Below are 9805 nucleotides of genomic sequence, written 5' to 3'. Positions count from 1 at the left end.
TAGGCGCCATCACGACACCCGATGGTGGGAAATCCGGGTCGTGACAAACTTTGGACTTATTACTTAGCTTTTAAAAAAGTTGCTGGCTAAAACAACTCAAATACTCTCTTAACATGGTATGATATTTTCCATTTTGGTCCAAGCCCGCACAGTTTTTCTCAAAAAGCCTTACACTATTAAGAGATTCTTACACCTTATATGTAGGATCCCAATCTTTTCAGCTGTCAATGTGAGACTTTGTTCGCACACACCCAACAAAAATATTAATATTGGAGCACCTTAATTTTCAATCATCAAGATTATATGTTTTGGTAAAAATAATGATGCAATGCGCATAATTAGATTAAAAATTACTTAAATCTTAATTAGAGGAAAGGGATGGGCTAAAATGGCAGAGGTAGTGGAGCCATCTTTAATGATTACTGAAATAGACACATAATTGTTTTGGCTCCCCACGTTTCAACTAGGAAGAGGGTGGACAAGTACAAATGTGCCAAAAGGAAAAGAGTTTAAAAATTTCATTGTAATTTCGAAGTATGCTTCACTCTTACTCTTTTCGACAGTAGAAAGTTTATGATCATCGGCAAATAGAATTACATAGAAGTACAGGTTGTTGTAAATTAAGAACAATGACTCGCCTATGGTTAAAAGTTTTAACTTGAACTATGATTATCATTATTATATATATGTAATATAATCATCATGATATTAATATATATGTATAATAGAAGAATGAGAAGTCAAAAAGTAGAAAAAGGACATGACCTTTGGAAGTATAGGTTAGTTACCTGTAAGGGGTAAGGACAATACTATGGAGTAAAGCTTAGGCAATGTGGAGACACAAGTAGCCAATACGTTTCCAAAACATTTTTCTACGATTTTTCGCCTTATAATTATTTTAGGGCCAATGACATACATCAAGAAAGACGACCCTATACCAACTTTTGGCTATTAATAGTTCTTGTTCTCTCTCCCTCTCCCCCATTTTCCCTTTTCTATGCTTTAGGAAATTAGGTTTTTTTTTTTTTTTGGGGGGGGGGGGGGTATTTCATAAATAGCTTATGAAATATTTTAATATCAGATCGCAACATAAAGGGACACTTCACAGCAAAATAAGCATTGCATGGTTAGTGCAATTAACGGGATTTGGGTAACTATTAGGACCATATATTTGTAGATGGTAAAATATGGAATATATAGTATTTTACAGGAGGAATTACTATCGTTCACTTATCCTTTATCTCGTTCAAGAAATAATAGAACATAGAATGAAGCTAGTCTAAGACTTTTTTGTAATCCCCTCTAGCATGCCGTATGCCGTATTCCAGCATATATTAAATTTGGAATTGCATTTATCTACTGTTTGATTATTGATAATAATTAATATCGGTATAACAAAAATCTTGATTATAATCTCAGAATTAATCTGAAATAACCTTGTTTTGACCCAAGTGACCCCTAAAATTAAAAGATCTTCTTGTGCATTCATCTTCGGGTATGAAAACACTTCATTTTTAGTACCCTTTTTATCCGACTCAGTGACGGATCCAGAATTTATCATCAAGAAGTGTCAAAATATAAAAAATTAGATATATGGAAAAGTCAAGGGAAGTCAACGTATAGTAAACATACATAAAACAAAAAAATTATCTAGTAAAATATTGTAATTTTCCGGCCAATGGGCGTCGCTTGACACCCCTTGCTTCAATGTGGCTCCGCCACTGATCTGACTTGTCATATTTCGCTGGGTGCCAATACTAATCAAATATGTAACGAAAAAGAAAAGATCAAATAATGAGTATTCATTATGGTACTTTTAAGTAGTGTATAAATTTTCTTTTAATACGAAAGAATTTTGAACTTGGAAGTATTCATAATGGTACTTTGAAAGCTCACCAATACTAAATTCAAGAAATATAGTTAAGTGAAGATATTTTGTTCTACATATATCTAACATCATGAATGGCGTTCAAATTTCTTAAATTGACTATACATTTTTTATGAATAGCGAGGATACACATTGTTGCTTTCTTTTTTCCTCTGGTCAATTTCATGCTTCAAACTTTTGATCTGCAATGATGTTATGTATCAACTGTAATTTTTTTATCTAATACTACAGACACTTTATCGACTACAATTACTAGCAACTTTTAATGGGTAAAACACTAAAATAGTTCAAGATTTTTCAGCATTAATCATTTGTACATTTGTACTCGATCACTGTAAGGTATTTTAACTCATACTACTAGTAATCTGACTCGAGAGTACAATAGTCAACTACTAAACGTATCTACTCGTCAGTCAAACATGAATAAAAATCGTCAGACATTTGCAAAATCAGTTTTACTTAATTAACGTATGCGAGTCGTGGAAATTTGCAAGTAACATTATATTGTTGCAGAACAAAAGCATGGGTATTAACAGTAACATGCGCGCGGACAATAATTCATCAGACATTTGCCTAATTTTATATCATTATCTCATAAGGACTATCATTTAACTCTTGTCAAACATTATATTTGACACGTGACCATTTCTTTATTTGGTGTTCCAGAAAAACAACTCAGACATCTCACGCCAAGAGACAATCCTTGCTTTCTTTTGTGTCGAAAGGTGTTCTCTTTTTCTTTTTTACTTGACGTTTTAAACTAGTTTCGTTCTTTCAATTTAGTCTCTTTTTGTCTAACATTCTTTAACCCCCTCATGTAAGAAAGATAACAAAAAGAAACTTCGCTTTTGTTGAGGTCTGTCATTCCAAAGTTATCATAACATGATATGATGTTATGATCTTTGGTCATATCGGTACAATTTTTTCCCGGAAGGTTTTATATTAAAAATATTCAATATCTTATATATATATTCAATTTTTTCAGCTATTAATATCGGACTTTATTCACCACCCAACTTTCAGTTACCAAGAGACTGAAATTAATACCAAATCGTTTTTCTTGTGATATCCGACACACTAATTGAGACAAAAGAAATACTCAGCCGAAATCAAATGAAAGAGCAACAAGGATAAAGCAGAAACAAACCAAAAAATTCCTACCAACTGAACATTAAGCATTTATCATCACTCTTATGGAATATTTTCTTGTTTCTAAAGTTTTGTAATGGATGGAAGATCTTAGATTTTCTGCTTTCTTTTATCACTGCATTTTAATTTAAAGAAGCGTTATAATCCTAAGCTGAAATTTCGTTATTGCATTGACAATTGAACCGTAACACGTTAGTTAAAGATAGTTTATTAGCGATCTGTACTAGGTTATAATTTCGGGAATCGCGCTTCCCAATAAATTTAATTACCTACTTTGTTTTTCGATTGAAATGTGTGAACCATTTCATCTAAAAGTTGAAATAATTCGATAAATGACATTTTCCTTTATTTATTAAGTTTCTATCATGTCCTCGATGTATAGGCCTGATATTCTTGGATCAAACATGTATAAAATGTCATATATATTATTATCTTCTTTGTCGAACTTGTTCAAAATATATACTGTAGTTATGCTTGATATATTGGTTTTGGTTATACGTCCCCGTCGGTATAATAATGCAAATTATGGTAATAATAATAAGATTATGAAGTGAGAACAAATAAAGGGTAAGATGAGTGGAACTCGGAATCATTACCATCACATTCCATTTTATCTCCCACAGCGTGGCTACATTTGTTACATAAAGTATATTTAAGAACAGTAAAACAGTCTAGAAACCCTATTTTCTTTCTAGAAAAAGCCACTTTTTTCACTTAACTCCAACTGCAATTCTGGGATCATTTTCTAGATTCAAGCAAACACTTCTAATCAGTGCCTTAAAATAAGAGTCTATCTCTGGTGAGGCACAAAGGCTAACTCAACCCAAATAATAGGCTAAGGTGTCAAAATTGAGGGGACGAGAGACGTATGCTATTTGGATCTCATATGTCACATAAGAGAAAATTCTTTTAAAGGACAGTCGATGCATAAAGTATTCCGCGTTTACGTACGGTTCGGGGAAGGGCCCGCATCCCAAAGGTATAATGTAGATTGTCTATAATAATATAAATATTAGTAGCTAATTTCACGGCTTGAACCCGTAACCTATAATACACACAAAAAACAACGACTTTACCGTTGCTCCAAGGCTTCTTTCATAGAAGAAATATTTTTTAGTAATAAAAAGGTTGGCTTGTGGAAAGGGTAGTTAATGTGCTATTGGTTAAAGTGCTTAAGTATAAGTTGGAACAAAATGATGTATTCATTATTTACAATACTTTCTTAAAGAATATCTTGCTCTTGATTTGCATGATTAATCATAAATGCTAAAGGATATCATTCGAGGGTAACAAACTAAAAACATCCAAAGTAAAGCACAAAACAGCTTGACATAAGAGATGAACATCTAGAATAAAATAATTAAAATTACCCATCTTGTTTATAGCATATTCAATAAATTAATTATAACATGAAATAATATCTATTTTTTAACGGTTTCAAAACATTTCATCAAAAAGATCCGAAAAAGAACATTGAGATGAGTTTCTGGCATATTGATGTCCGCCAACATTTGCACCAATAAAAAAGGGAAGGAGCATTAAGTCAAATTTTAAGAATTTGTTTGGTAGAGAGATTGTATCTTATTTCGTTTAGTTATTATTAAATGTAAAATATTGTAGTTAAACTTTTTGATCGTTATCAATACTAGACATATCTTAGAGATAAATTGTAATTAAAATGGGATAATGATTGATCAATAAAGTGATCATGAGCTTGGAAGTGGAATTTGGTAGGATCATTTTAAAAATGTAGGAGTCAAGTCAACTGTTCTGATTATGGCACCCTTCTATGCCCTTCCTCTTGTGAATATTCTTTCCATACGATCCAATTCACATCCAAAATTGGTATCATCATTTTGTTTATTTATTTATTACTTTTATATATTCAGTTTGCTTGTTTTTCCTATTTATTTGGTGATTAGTTATATATCGATAAGTGAAGATATATGCACATAACTTATTTATAGGGTTAAGGGGAAAAAAACAAAGAAAATTACCAGTCATGTCAGTCCATAAGTAAGTTAGTACAAGCAAATTCATAAAATATTATTAATATTAGTCAATTAGCTATTTGTAGCCAAAAAAAATCAAATTTTTGCTTTCTTTGAGAGGGTGTTGTTGGAATAGATTGGATGCATCTTAAGGAGTTTAAATTCAGTTTTAAGATTGTTTGGTAGAGTTTTCAGGTGGTTTGAATTGAAAACTCGAAGTATCGCATATGTATCATATTTGTATCAAAGTATATGACATATATATCCATGTATACTTGTGTGTGAGATACATACGTGATATATGTGTCGCAAAAGAATTTTTTAACTCGATTTTAACTATGAATTTTGATACCAAATCAGTCCAAATCACCTTCAATCTTTCTCAAATTTTGTATATTGACGTATATATATGTTTTCAATGAATTTCAACCATACTCATTGAAAAAGGTCCCTTTTTACATTTTTGGAATCTTGTATATGTTTTTTTTTAAATTTCATCACCTTATTTGCTACCCCATCCATGAAATTTCCTTTCCGTCTTGCATATAGTGTTGCTAATCACGCTTAATAATATAGAAGACGATCTTTGCTTGTAATTCTTGGAGAGAAAGAATCCTTAATTGTTTGGGTTTTTAATTTTTCTATGTGATTGGCTAGTTTTGGTAAGTCTATTATTAATGGCCAGAAGTTGGTAAGTTAGAACTTATTTGGTACATTTCCCTATTATGGAATTTGACAATTCTTATGTCCAAACGCCAACTAAAAATAGTACGGGCTAGCCAGTTTTCGGACTGATAATTCAAAAATAACCAGCGTTTGCAAAGTCATTGAAAAATAGCCACTATTTTACTGCAACACGAAAAGTTCCAGCATAATATAATGGAGATCAGTGCACATGTGTATGAACTCCAGCATATTATGCTGGAACTCCAACACGCGGAAAGTTTCAGTATAATATACTGGAGAGTGGAGCACCGATGTTCCAATCTCCAGTATATTATGCTGGACCGTTATATTATATTGAAACTCCAGTATAATATACATAAATATACTGGGACTCCAGTATATTATACTGGAGTATTTTTCGGATTTTGTACAGTGTTTTCGTTCAGATTGATCTTTACATAAAAAGTGGGTAAATTTCGATTACTTTTGAAATCGTGGCTATTTTTGAATGATCACTTGTAAATCTGGCTATTTTTGAATTTCTCCCCTTTTTGCATAATATCCGGAGAAAATAAAAGAGTCTCTCCTAATTGATTCTCCCACGTGATTCACTAGTGCCAACACTCCAAAAAGAAATTATCTTAAAAAATTTGAAAAACATTTATTTATTGCAATTTGGTATTCACCACCAAGGCCCGTGTACTAGCCCAAGGCCCATTAAAGACAAGGCCTTTTGTTTAGGTTTGAAGTTGGACTTCCCAAGCCCAAGGCCCATTAAAAGGGATGAATAATATGTGAAGGATTCTAACAAGATTTTAAAGAATTTATTTTTATTATTTAGTGCTAATCCTTCCTATCAAATCAGACACTATGTGGTGAATGCAAAATGGAAATTTCGTTATGATCCAATAACGATTGGTGATATAATTTGGAGCTTGAAGCGTTTTATTTAATAACAATTTTATATATTTTATTTGCTATAAAAGTTTATCATTTGGCACATGATATCTTTTTAGATTAATATAGTCCAAATTTTCAGCAAAAATTTTCCACATATTTTCCTTCTTCTAATGTCAGAAATAACTGTATGAATCTCCCCTTTGTTGTTCTAGGCATTTTGGTTTCTTGACAGCATCATTCAGCATATATTTCATGAAGCGAAAACAGATGAACAAGTTGTCCAATAACTTGGCCAAAATGAACTTGATTAATGACTAATAAAGGGCTTTTAACGTAATTGGCCTTTCCGCCAAAAATATTTACAGCCCCTAACTAATATACTTATAGTATAAACTAAATATGTATAATATATACATTTCCTAGTTATTCTTTTGGGAATGAGGTTATTTAAGTTAATTTCTCAAAATTATTCAGAACTTTCGGCCCATAAACTCTGTATAGAGCAGGCCGAGCTGGGGCATTTGCATTTATACTTGCTTTTTGTGTCACGTTTTAATTTGTGTCCGCTTTATAAAAAAAATTACAAGCGTACCCGCTTTTTCGCATAACTTCAGCATATGGAGCTGAAGTAGCAAAGACAATCACACAATACTTCAGCATTCTAGTAGCCGGGCCTGAAGTTCAGCTCTAGAGCTGAAGTTTTTGTTTTGTAACTGGCGAAGTTCAGCTCTAGAGCTGAAGTTTTTGTTTTTATAACTGGCGAACTTCAGCTCTAGAGCTGAAGTTTTTGTTTTGTAACCGGCGAACTTCAGCTCTAGAGCTGAAGTTTTTGTTTTGTAACTGGAGAACTTCAGCTTTAGAGCTGAAGTTTTGTTTTGTAACTGCTGAACTTCAGCTCTAGAGCTGAAGCACCACAATTAGCAGTGATTTTTTAAGAAAAATAGTGTACATTTTCTCAAGTCAAACACGAATAAACATACAAAAACTCCAAAATTTTACAACTCATCCTACTGGTAACTTAAACGTTTTTCTAAGATTAATTTGCTATAAATTTGGAGCAGAAGTACAACTATCAAACTGTTCAATTAAAAAACGAAAAAGGGTCATATATGCCAGTGAACTATGCGAATTAGGACAGATATGCCCGTCGTTAATAGTTTGGCACATATATGCCCAATCCGTCCAATACTTGCTTATTTATGCCCTTACTTTAACAGAACCACTATTTTATCTTTCTTAATTAATGAACAATCGGACCCAACCCAAATATACTGACCCGATCCGTTAGGACCCGACCCACCATTATTTCAAAGATATTTTTTGATATATTATTTTTGTTTGATTGAGAAATTGTGTGATAATCATATTTATTTATTCGAGTAATTTGATAATCGATTTTTTTGCTATACATCATTTCGGGAAGTAATCATACTAAAAGTAGTAATTGATATTTATTTATTATTTTAATAATATAATATTTGAATTAACAGTGGTGCTTGTTATGAAATAATTAATTAATAAAAATGGAAAAGAAGCACCACTGTTTTAACAATTTATTACTTATTTCATAATAAATTTGTAATGCAAAAAATAATCCAATAAACTAATAATCAGTCATATATGATCACTTATCTAAACAAAACAAAAAAAACAGATCCATCAGGTTAAGTTATAGTAAACATGGAGTTATTTATATTTGTATTGGTGAAAAATACAAATATATTGTGAGAAAAATAAAAATAGATGGTAAAATGATCGAATAAAGCACAAACTAGTTCGAATATTATATTATTTAAATAATAAATAAATATCAATTACTACTTTTATTAAGATTACTTCCCGAAATGATGTATAACAAAAAAAAATTGATTATCAAATTACTCAAATAAATAAAAATAATTATCACACAATTTCTCAATCAAACAAAAATAATATATCAAAAAATATGTTTGAAATAAGGGTGGATCGGGTCCTAATGGATCGGGTCAGCAGATTTGGTTGGGTTTGATTATTCATTAATTAAGAAAGGCAAAATAGTGATTCCGTTAAAGTAAGGGCATGAATGAGCAAGTATTGGACGGATTGGGCATATATGTGCCAAACTATTAACGACGGGCATATCTGTCCTAATTCGCATAGTTCACTGGCATATATGACCCTTTTCCGATTAAAAAAAATGACCTTATAACTAAAGCAGCGTTGCTTCTGGAGATAAATACCAGTTTGTTTTGTAACTTGAAGAAGAAAACGAAGGAGGAGAAAGGGGCTGAAATTATTTAAAAAGTTGGTGCAAGTTAAAAGTTTTAAAAAAAAAATGAGTACAGGTTAAATGGGGGCGACCAAATAGGGCGCCCCGTGCAATTTTTACGGCCGAGCTTGCAACTGATTTCCTCTCTGTTATTTTTATTTTTAATTTATTATTTTTTTCTTGCTTAATTGACCTCCTCTTTTACAAATGAAATTTCGACAGACGCAAATTCAATAGTTTATGACAGTGAAATTATGAAAATGGAGTACTACTGAAATCATTATTGTTTATGATAGTAAATATAAACTTAGTCTGTGTGTAGATATTATTATTATTGTTGTTATTATTATTATTATTATTATTATTATTATTATTATTATTATTATTATTATTATTATTATTATTATTATTATTCTTTTTTAAACAATAAATATATAGTTCAAGAGGAAGACAGTGACGCACAATCTGCCATTAAATTTAGACCACCAGGAACGTACTATATTCTCAAGCACAAGAATTCGACCATATATACTATTAGAAAATCAAGTAATTATCATACTATAAGTAATCTCTAATTTGGCACAATAATTTTGCAGATCCCAGAAAATTGCTGGTACAATGAATAAGAAGCAAAAAACATACAGATCATGTGAAGAGTTCTATTGATAGCTAAATTCTTTGCCAATAAAAATTGAAACGAAAAGTTGTCTTACCTATACTATACCCAACAAAAAAGGATGTAGGACAACAACAACAACAAAAAAATATTCGGTATAATCTCACATGTGGGGTCTGAGAGGGTAGTATATGCAGACCTTGCCCTCACATGTATGGTCTGAGAGGATAGTATATACGGAGATCTTACCTTCACATGTGGGGTCTGGAAAGATAGTGTATATGCAGACCTTACCTCTCTACCTCTGCCCGGAGAGGTAGAGAGTTTGTTTCTAACATACCAACAAA

The sequence above is a fragment of the Nicotiana tabacum genome, chromosome 1 (assembly GCF_000715075.1).
Source record: "Nicotiana tabacum cultivar K326 chromosome 1, ASM71507v2, whole genome shotgun sequence".
Classification (NCBI taxonomy): domain Eukaryota; kingdom Viridiplantae; phylum Streptophyta; class Magnoliopsida; order Solanales; family Solanaceae; genus Nicotiana; species Nicotiana tabacum.
Note: the sequence above shows the minus strand (reverse complement) of the source record.